Source organism: Schistocerca piceifrons, chromosome 1 (assembly GCF_021461385.2).
Source record: "Schistocerca piceifrons isolate TAMUIC-IGC-003096 chromosome 1, iqSchPice1.1, whole genome shotgun sequence".
NCBI lineage: Eukaryota > Metazoa > Arthropoda > Insecta > Orthoptera > Acrididae > Schistocerca > Schistocerca piceifrons.
This window is the reverse complement of record NC_060138.1, coordinates 1037032101-1037044186: the sequence shown is the minus strand read 5'-3', so window position 1 is coordinate 1037044186 and position 12086 is coordinate 1037032101.

Genomic DNA, 12086 nt, shown 5'->3' with positions numbered 1-12086 from the left:
CTGCAAACGTCGTCGAACTGTTCGTCCAGATGGTTGCTGTCGTGCAAACGTCCCCATCTGTTGACTCAGGGATCGAGACGTGGCTGCACGATCCGTTACACCCATGCGGATAAGATGCCTGTCATCTCGACTGCTAGTGATACGAGGCCTTTGGGATCCAGCACGGCGTTTCGTATTACCCTCCTGAACCTACCGATTCCATATTCTGCTAACAATCATTGGATCTCGACCAACGCGAGCAGCAATGTCGCGATACGATAAACCGCAATCGCGATAGGCTTCAATCCGACCTTTATTAAAGTCGGAAACGTGATGGTACGCATTTCTCCTCCTTACACGAGGCATAACAACAACGTTTCACCAGGCAACACCGGTCAACTGCTGTTTGTGTATGAGAAATCGGTTGGAATCTTTCCCCATGTCAGTACGTTGTAGGTGTCGCCACCGGCGCCAACCTTGTGTGAATGCTCTGAAAAGCTGATCATTTGCATATCACAGCATCTTCTCCCTGTCTTTTACATTTCGCGTCTGTAGCACTTCACCTTTTTGGTGTAGCAATTTTAATGGCCAGTAGTGTAGTGAAACTGCCATCTCAGGGCAATTGAGAAGAGGGCACTGTGTGTTCAGTTACGAATGGAACAACGTGGTTCATACATGTTGTTCAGTCCGTCATATCCAATTTCATGGAAAGCAGGGAATGTTCGAATCTGCGATTTGAATTGGCGTACACCACAGCGACGTCATCCCTCCCTTCCCCCCCCCCCCCCCCCCATGCGGTCTCCCTCTGTCATTAACGTTGTATACTTATTTACATTGTGCGACCAGTCCCAGACTGTTCACAGCTACTAGACATCAGAAACGGAACGAGTGCGAGTCAAATGTTGAGGGTTGCATACGTTAGAAATGAAAGCATCGCTGTAAACTTTAGTCAGGGCTGGCCAAAATTTCGGTTCGTTGGCAATGTCTTTGTACGAGTGCCAAAGCATTCATCCTCATCGCAAATTTCCCTCACGCCAAAGGCATGCTGTCTGAACATGAGGAGGGGAAAGAGGAGAAAATGGTGAACGCGCCATATTTAAATGGCAATGGTATCAGACTTCATGCGACCTGGTATTATATTTCACATTTCTCTAGAGGTCACAAACAAGACAAACTTTTTAGTTTTGTAAATAATAGATTTCAGCTATCAGTCGTCCTTTTGAAATTTTGTTGGCATATCAAGATTTCAGCTAGAAACTAGCCATTCTCAATGCATTACCATTTTTAATCAATGCATGAACTGTGGATGAAGCCCGACCAACAGGCATTACATGCATTGATCAAAAATGATAGTGCATTGAGAATGACTAGTTTCTAGCTGAAACCTAGATCTGCCAATATAATTGAAAATGACGACTGATAGTTGCAATCTATTATTTACAAGTCAATATAACAGTCGCTGCGTGCAACAGCCTTCGGAATGGAAGGTAACCTGATGAAACGTTTTACTATTATTCAGTTATTGTTGGCGTTCTGAAGACATAATACAGTGAAGAGCCAAAGAAACTGGTACACCTTCATTGTGTAGGGCCACCGCGAGCACACAGAAGTGCCGCAACACGACGTTGCATGGACTCGATTAATGTCTGATGCAGTGCTGCTGGGAACTAACGCCATGAATCCTGCAGAGCTGTCCACAAATCTGTAAGAGTACGAGGGTGTGGAGATCTCTTCTGAACAGCACGTTGCAAGGCATCCCAGATATGCTCAATAATGTTCGTGTCTGGGGAATGTGGTAGCCAGCGGAAGTGCTTAAACTCAGATGAGTGTTCCTGGAGGCACTCAGTAGCAATTCTCGAAGTGTGGGATGCCGCATTGTCCTGCTGCAATTGTTCAAGTCCGTAAGAATGCACAATGGACATGAATGGATGCAGGTGATCAGGCCGGATGCTTACGTAACTATAATCCGTCAGAATCGTGTCTAGATGTATCAGGGTCCCATATCATTCCAACTGCACACGCCCCGCACCATTACAGAGCCTCCACCAGCTTGAAGAGTTCCCTGCTGACATGCAGGGTCCATGTATTCATGAGGTTGTCTCCATACCTGTACACGTCCATCCGCTCGATACAATTTGAATGAGACTCGTCCGACCAGGCAACACATTTCCAGTCATCAACAGTCAATATCGATGTGCCCAGGAGAGGGATAAAGCACTGTGTCGTGTAGTCATCAAGAATACACGAGTGGGCCTTCGACTTCGAAAGCCCTTATCGATGATGGTTTGTACGCTGACACTTGTTGATCGCCCGGCATTGAAATCTGCAACAGTTTGCGGAAGGGCTGCACTTCTGTCATGTTAAACAGTTCTGTTCAGCTGTCGTTGTTCCCGTTCTTTCAGGATCTTTTTCCGACTGCAGCGATGTCGAAGATTTGATGTTTTACCGGATTCCTGATATTCACGGTACAGTCGTGAAATGGTCGCACGGAAAAGTGCCCACTTTGTCGCTACCTCGGAGATGCTGTATCCCATTGCTCGTGCGCCGACTGTAACACCACATTCAAACTCCCTTAAATCTTGCTAACCTGCCTTTGTAGCAGCAGTAACAGATGTAACAACTGCGCCAGACACTTGTCTTATAAAGGTGTTGCCGCAGCACTGTATTTTTGCCTGTTTATGTACCTCTGTATTTTAATACGCTTATACCAGTTTTTTGGCGCTTCAGTGTATAATTCTTGTCTGGTGCAAACTGTCGGCATACGGACAGAAGCAGATAATTTCACACAGTTTTGTGATCAAATTGCCAAGTAATCGTGACTTACTCCATTTCGTAATAAAAAAATATATTTCACACAAATACGAAGATAGACATCAAAAATGGCTCTGAGCACTATGGGACTTAACATCTGTGGTCATCAGTCCCCTAGAACTTAGAACTACTTAAACCTAACTAACCTAAGGACATCACACACATCCATGCCCGAGGCAGGATTCGAACCTGCGACCGTAGCAGTCGCGCGGTTCCGGACTGAGCGCCTGAACCGCTACACAACCGCGGCCGCCAGATAGACATCCTGGACAGTTTTAACGTATAAGGATATGTCACCAAAATGAGAATTGCCTTATAGGTCAAGTAGTTACATCTGCATATATACAGGGGCGCCTTCAACTGAAACGGCAAACAGTCTCGAAAACAGCTTAATATTGATAGTGTCCTCAAAACGTTAAGACACTATCCTTGCAATTCATTCAAGGCTACAATGAATTCCTGAAACTTTGCGTTCTCTTTAATGGCAGTGAGCTTAGGGAAATTGACTTTCTTTGTCAGAATGTGTCCCTTCTACAATGCGAGTTTCTTTTTAAATGCATCTCCATCAAATCAGAAGTAAGTTACCTTGCAATGCCTTACTGTGGGCAGTGTGCAGTCAAATCTACTTAAAATGCGAAGTCTGCACTTCATTCTGGGTGTTTTACTTTTCTTTCTTCTACTTCTTTTTCCTTCATAAATTCAACAGTAGCGAGTTTTAAATCGAAAAATCGTTCCAGGACTGCCTCTTGACTTAACGTATGTACTTTACACTAACATATGAAGTCTCCATACACTACGTTCAGTTCCACTGAAAAGTGTCACAACTAACAATAGATTAATTCGTGCGACTTGAGAAATTTTACTGTTCGTACCACCAATTCAAAAAAATGGTTCAAATGGCTCTAAGCACTATGGAACTTAACATCTGAGGTCATCAGTCCCCTAGCCTTAGAAACTACTTAAACCTAACTAACCTCAGGACATCACACACATCCATGCCCGAGGAAGAATTCGAACCTGCGACCGTAGCAGTAGCGCGGTTCCGGACTGAAGCGCCGAGAACCGCTCGGCCACAGCGGCCGTCATGCCACCAATTCCTTCACGTGCTCCAGGCCTGCAAATTTAGCACAAGGTGCTTTTGGAGGTACAGAACAAAGAACGCCATCTCTGTCGGGTAACTTTTTGCTCTTTCATGGTAAACTAAATATTTAAATTCTTTTTGCAATGCACTGTAACGTCATTTCTAAGCAAATTTGTAGTACCTGTGACTTACCCGAATTGAGAATTCTCGTCCCACTCTTCCACCATTCCTATTCATTTTAATGAATTGCGACGCAAGATCGCTAGATTCAACTTTTTGTGCAAACAACCATTGGAACTGTGAATGTTTTTTATACCACGAACAGATAGCGAACGTTAAACAGCGATTACAGCACGATTCTTCCGAACTGAATACAGCTGTATCGATCGAAAAATGCCACACCGCAATGCTAAATGAAATGTCGCTCTATTCCGGGTACTTCCGAGAAGGACCGAGCAAATCCGATTGACACGCAGGGCTTTGACCCGCCCACGGCCTGCACACGCTTCACGCGTGAACTTTGGCACGCCGTGGCCAGCCCTGCGTTAGTGCCATTATGGCTTCTTTCCTTGTAGGTCCGCGAGTATGATGAGTCTAAGAACGGTGGCTGCGCGGTCGCTTCCTACTCGTCAGATCGTTCTCTCTTACTGAAGTGTGCAGGAGTGTAACGCTGTAACGTAACAGGGAAGCTGACTGCATAAGCTTGCTGTCGTAAAGTAGCACTTACAAGGCGAAAATGATGGCATCTAACGCAGCTACAGTTTGTGAACTGTGGAGATCGGAAGAAGAAAATTAAGTGTCGCTGTGTGTACAACTGCAAATTTGCCCCAAAAGAGAAAGAGCGACGTCTGGAAAAAGTTCGATGCTACAGTCCACATTTCAGACGAAGAACTTAAAAGTTCATCCATTATAGGAAAATTGGTTGAGATCTTGTTTGTTCCACCACGGGAAACAACACTGATGTCCAAAATCAAAGCAACAAACCGCAATTTCCCTGCGTTGTGTCTAATTCACGGTATAACCTAAAAAAAAAGTCAACGAATGTCCGTACAACCGTGCTCTGCACGCAAGATGGCATTCCAGTCAATGGACAACCACGTCAACAATGACGCCATGGAAACCATCAAACGGGATAGTGTGTGCCAGGTATTCCACATCCACAATCGCCGTGCGTACAGTCACAGACGGTGCAGTTAGACACAAAGAAGACGCCTACTAAACTCAATGCGGTGGAGGCCCATAAGAAGAATGGAAGGCTTAATGTGAGTCGTTCTGGCCGCTGTGGCCGAGCGGTTCTAGGCGCGTCAGTCCAGAACCGCGCGACTGCTACGGTCGCAGGTTCGAATCCTGCCTCGGGCATGGATGTGAGTGATGTCCTTAGGTTAGTTAGGTTTAAGTAGTTCTACGTCTTGGGACTGATGACCTCAGATGTTAAGTCCCATAGTGCTCAGAGGCATTTGAACCATTTTTTTTGTGAGTCGTTCTGTTGTTTCTCGGATGTGGCTACAGTTTATAGAGATCGAAAAAGTATCTCGAAGACAATGAGAGGGTCGACCACATGTGATATCAAAAAGAGAGGACCGTTATGTGGCAGCAAGCGCATGACAGTACCGCCTTAGTACTGCACGGCGGTATCTGACCTCGCAGCATCCACTGGACGTGTTGTACCGAGACGAACGGTGTACAGAAGGCTTCGGCAGAGTAACCTTTACTGTCGGAGACTTTCTGTAAGTGTACCTCTGATGCGTCTTCACAGAAGGGAACGTCTAGAGTGGAGTCGTCAACATATCCGGACGGTCGAACAGTGGGACAAAGTTCTTTTCAGAGATGAGTCCCGATTTGGTCTGGAGAGTGGTTCTCAACGCATTCGCACCTGGAGGGAATGTGAAACACGATTTCGAAATCCAAACGTTGTGGAAAGAGATCGATATCGAGGAGTATCCTTAATGGTGTGGGCAGGGATTACGTTGGCCACTCGATACCTCTTCACGAAACTGCACAGCTGAACTGGAAAGGTTTAACTGCTTATCACGATAAGATATTTTAACTTCTTTTGCGGTTGTTCCGAGGCGATGTGGGCTCAGACCTCGTGTTGATCTTCGCGGTTGTTCCGAGGCGATGTCGGCTCAGACTTCGTGTTGATCTTCGCGGTTGTTCCGAGGCGATGTGGGCTCAGACTTCGTGCTGATCGACGATAATGCTTGACCTCATAGAGCACAGGTGATTGATTTTTTCTTGGAAACAGAATATGCTGCATGCATGGTTTGGCCTGCTCGCTCTCCCGATTTGAATCCCATAGAGCATAGCTGGGATGCGCTTTGGAAACAGCTTGCATCACGTCAGCATCCACCAACCACTCTCCAAGACTTACGAGAAGCGCTGCAGAAAGAATGGGCATTATTGCTTCAAGATGAGACTGATGACATCACTCACAGCCTACCCCGTCGTTAGAAGCGGTAACACCCGATGATGAGCACATCAACCAGTTCTCGGAATGTGTGTGCTAATTCGTTAAGCTGTAAAAAACTAAGAACATTTTTGTGTACTGTTATGCATGTTGCAGTTGTTTACGTTCTGTGTTCTTTACATTGTTTCTACTTTACTATCACCTGTGTATACTGTTTCGTGGCAAAATAAGCGCAACCTTGAAAAATCTCCGTTTGTTCCTTCATTTTTTTCCTGACGAGTTGCGCTTATGTACGGTGCGCCTTCAAACGAAAACGGGGTGCAGAACAACGTCACTATTAAGTTCGTGCGGCCAAAAAGTGCAATGTTTATGTATTCTTTGGTTAGGGCTGCTTGTGTTTTTGTGATAATGGCGAGTTTCGTAGCTTATCATTCATTACATACTTAAAATTCTTCATTTGTGCGATACTGTTTCGTACATACGGCAGTTACAGCTAAAAAAGTACATTGTTAGCATTCAAGAACCTTCAAACGGGTTGTTACTAAAAATTTCCTGTGAATTCACAGCGAATGAAGACTCTTCAAGCCAGTCTAGCTGTTGTGCAGTCCTTTATTGGGAACACTATCGCTTTCGCATCTTTACAGGTGCATCCTCTGGTGATTGATTAGCCATCAACCAATCGGGAAAGTATGAATCTATTACACCTTCTAACATTATGACGTATTTTTCGTTCCAAGGCAAGGTTGCAATAATAGGCTATTGTTTCTTTATCTTAGACTCGTAAACGGAACGTATAGGGCTTTATACCGTTTACCTCGATTGCTACAACCGTCCTTTCCGAACCATCTTTCCTTTAAATATGATTTCTTCTAGCTCCTGTGCAGCAATGCTTCTCATACTGGGGTCCTCAGACTCCTGGTGGTCCGTGGGAAACAGCCAAGGTCCGCAACGCCTAAAGATTGAAATGTTCTAATATAATGAACTCACAGCTGTTATGCAAGAATTATTTTTTCAGTTATTAAAGTTATTATTGAAAAGAAAACCTGCGTTTGTAGATTTAAATGTTTTCCAATTTTACTAAATTACGCCCTGAAGCTGGTCAACCGTTGTATAGGAGAACTTCAATTGCGACAGATTCCTTCTTTGTTAGTGTACTTTTTGAAATGCAGTTGTACATCAACTGCAGAACGCCTCGAAATTTCGTGGATTTCATCCTCGAGTGGAGGAAAGCTACCACCAACACCATTTTTTTAAAAAAAAAAACAAGAAGTAAGTAATAGTCATTCCTTTGGCTATAAACATCAAGTCCCCGAACCCCACCCCCCTACCCGCAACCCAATTTTGGCATTTCTAAAAAACCTATGAAAAAGCTCACAAAATACGTTCCCAGATCCGCCACTGCGAGTAACTCTTGATCAAATTCGCTGCGGTTAATTGAAAATTGTTTTGGAAGATAGATGGGAACAGAGAAGTTAGAGGGTTGCTTTGATCCAATAAATTTGTGAAAAGATTAAAAATATCAGAAAGATATAAACATACAACACTGGTTTTTAACCGCTTCCTTTCCAGTACAGGTAATAAAAGCCCTGAAACAATAATACTAATAATCCTGCGGAGCGGGCTTACTGTTGTTTAAGCAAAAATTTTCTGCTTCTTTGATATTCCATGAGCAATCAGCTAAGAACAAATAAACTATAAAACTTGGGGTTTGCGGTATTCTTAAGTAACAAAGAGAAATTGCACTGAATACTGATCTTTTTCTTCAGTAACAAGATGCTGTGCTTAGATAAGAAAAATATGATTTAACTGTTCCTCACCTTCAAGTTATTATGGCCACTTTACAGTTTTAGACCGTGGTGTTCCAAAAGCTAGATGCAATAATAAGTTTTATCACGAGCAATTTCTTTGTCAGTTTAACTAGAGTGGGATTTAAGCATGACGTCACCTTACACTCCTGCAACCAAAAAATGCCGTTATCACGTTTTTCCCTGCATGGAAAAGCTTTCTCAAAGAAAATGAACTTTGTAGTTTTCGGTTGCATTTGCGCTGTGAGTATGAACAGCTTGTAACGCCGAAAATACAGATGAAATACCTACTGCAGCATCCAACATTTTTCACCGTTTAATATCCGTTGATAGCTTGTACTGTACTTCTGAACAGTTCTGAATCTACACACATAAAAAAAAATTGCATGACATCGGTTCCGAGAGTTCCGGGACCTGTACAAAAACTGGAATGGAGATCAACATAAATATCATTTCCGCCCTTTTTTATTGCTCATGAAAACCACACATTGCATGTTGTACCACCATACAGCGAGGCCTTCAGAGGTGGTGGTCCAGATTGCTGTACACACCGGTACCTCTAATACCCAGTTGCACGTCCTCTCTATCCACAAATTCTTCAGGGCACTGTTGGTCTAGATTGTCCCACTCCTCAACCGCGATTCGGCGTAGATCTCTCAGAGTGGTTGGTGGGTCACGTCGTCCATAAACAGCCCTTTTTAATCTATCCGATGCATGTTCGATAGGGTTCATGTCTGGAGAACATGCTAACCACTCTAGTCGAGCTATGTCGTTATCCTCAAGGAAATCATTCACGAGATGTGCACGATGGGGGCGCAAATTGTCGTTCATGAAGACGAATGCCTCGCCAGTATGCTGCCGATACGGTTGCACTATCGGTCAGAGGATCGCATTCATGTATCGTACAGCCGTTACGGCGCCTTCCATGACCACCAGCGGTGTACGTCGGCCGCGCATGATGCCATCCCAAAACAGCAGGGAACCTCCACCTTGCTGCACTCGCTGGACAGTGTGTCTCAGGCGTTCATCCTGACCGGGTTGCCTCCAAACAAGTCTCCGACGATTGTCTGGTTGAAGACATATGCGACATTCAACGGTGAAGAGAACGTGATGCCAGTCCTGAGCGATCCATTCGGCATGTTGTCCATCCCCCCCCCGGTGCGGTTCTTGAGCGATTTCACTGAATTCCACCCATTTCAAAATTATTATCAGTATTTAGACTAGATACTTCCTTCAGAATGGTCTGTTGAACACTCTCCTTCGACTATCCGGCATTATTTTCCTTTGAGGTAACGATAGCCTTACCCACTATAGAATTTCATTAGGCCTACACTATCACGGTCATCACGGTCAATTATATAGCAATCTGGTAAGCCGATTAGGAAGAAGGAGGTTACAAGTTGTCTAAAAAAGCACTGCGACGCTTGATGCCCTTCTCTACCATATACTTATGTGAGTATACCTTTTGTACTCTTTGCAATATTAAAACTATACAGCGAAATCGTCTTAACTTGAAATCTGATCTAAGATTGATGGTGACAGAAATTATCCCAGATTTCTATGGAATTATAGAAAAACACATTAGTGACCCAACATTTGAGAACGTTGTTTATCAAGCGAATTTTCTTTAAAAAATGCATGTCCAAAGGAACAGACTTCACGCATTCACATAACTGATTCGCCAAGATGGGCAATGCATCCTCTTTCCCCAGCGCAGATGTACTAGTACATCTGACCTTCTGTGGAAATCTGATAGTAGCAATAAAGGAGAGGAATCGAACTGGGGCTGCTGTTAGGTGGCGCTCAAGGGACTGTGGGTCGGTCGTGAGGCATACTGAGATAGTCCGTACAGCTGCAATAAACACTGTGTCCTAAGTGGCACAGTGGTTAACACAACTGCCTAGTAAGCAGGAGATTTAAAAATGGTTCAAATGGCTCTGAGCACTATGGGACTCAACTGCTGAGGTCATTAGTCCCCTAGAACTTAGAACTAGTTAAACCTAACTAACCTAATGACATCACAAACATCCATGCCCGAGGCAGGATTCGAACCTGCGACCGTAGCGGTCTTGCGGTTCCAGACTGCAGCGCCTTTAACCGCACGGCCACTTCGGCCGGCAGTAAGCAGGAGACCCCAGGTTCAAATCCTGGTCTGACATACATCACCGCTGATGCTGTATGAAGTACTGAGGCAGCTGATATAACTAATCTCTTCCCTATCCACTACTTTCTCCTCCCTTCGTCTTTAATTAAGTGCTATGTACAGTTTGTGGTCAGAATTTGTAATCACTCCTACAAAACGCCACTAAAAGTAATCCGCTGTGATGGTCATTTAAACTTAGTATGCCTTCCTCTGTCTGTTCACTTCCTACCTATATTGTCTTGCCACCATTACTTTATTACAAATAACAGTATCATTGTTAGAATGCAGGAGAATCCTATTATCCAGTATAGTTTAAGTGATAGTTTCCATTCCACTTTGACTTTAATTTTTAATATTAGCATTTCCAATGTAAAAGCACATAGTAGGTAGTTGAGTTCTTGGCACTTACCTGTCTTACACAGGTCCATATGGACCAGATTCTTTTTATCAAACATTGATTTGTAACTTGGTTAGTGGCTCACATTAAAATGGCGACCATGCCAGAATTTAATTGTAGAATCATGTGCTCTTCTGATACACAGTTGGAATTCTTTCCACCTCAAGACATCACTTCCTTCTCCCCCCCCCTCCCCCCCCCCCTAGAAGAGTGGTGCATAAAGAATCTAGGCAGTGAAGTAGAACATGTGGAATAGAACCTAGATCAATGGCTCAGGATGTATCTGCTGCCAAGTGATCATCTCATAGGATATGGAGATGGCCACATTCTAAGGAAAGTGTCAGACAGAGTCCTATGAGTTCAGCAGGGAGGCAGATCAGTCAAGTTTTAGGCTAGTACTAGGCAACAATTTCAGTTGTATCTCATTACTATCTTGGCTCATGTGACAACTGTTTATCCAGCCCTAGGATCAAACTTTCGGTGGTGGATTCGTCTTTCAAGGCAATAACACATGTTTTTGGGGCCACCTAGTGAACACCTTCGTGCAAGAGGCAGAAATCAATCGAATGGATCTAAAGTGGTCCAGACTGAGCACATCTGAGACAAAATGGAAATTGTAGTACAGCAGAACTGGAACACATCTGGTACACTGAACGACTTTAGGAGGGCTGCCACTGGGGCTGGGAAAGACTTAAGCTACCAGCTTATGGCCAACATGCCAAGTACGGTCCAAGATTTTACAGTGCACGAAATGGAGCAACACGCTGCTGAAAATGTTTCTCAGCAGCACATTTTGGTTTTGTAGATGGCTTAAGACTGCTTTAATTATGGCAATTATTTTGTTTCTATTTCACAGTGAAATTCTTTCGGTCACAGCTCCTATCGAATCTAAGGTCACACACGCTCATTGATATTCAGGTGCGCAATATTTTTTTGTCATTTTGGAAGTATGACACTCATTTCGTTTTCGTAACCGGTATGGCATGCTTACAACTTTCGCTCTCAATACATCACGTGGAGTATTCGTGAGCACAGTGGTGATTCTTGCTTCCAAAATATCCAGGGTTCTTGGTTCTGTCGGTTCATCTCTTCATTTTGCCCATCCCTCATTTTGCCTGTCCACACAGGAGAGTGTTACAGTTCGTTAGATTAGTACTGTGAGCCAGCCATTCGTGTGTCTCATGTCTGCTACGCAGTCAGTACGGTGAACGACCGTTACGTAATCGCGAACTTAATTTGGGAAATGTGAGGGTACTCCATCATGAATCAACTGAAGCTGTGCAATGCTGCCCAACTGTGTGACTAGTGACCATGCGCGGGCTTGCACTATCTCCCGCTATCTTTTGCCATTGAATCCTGTGTCTAAAAGGAAAGGACTGACAATAGAAGATACCGTTTTGCTGCACCACTGTTGGATGTATTCGCGGTATGTGGATTCTCATTCCAGTCCTATAATGACCGTT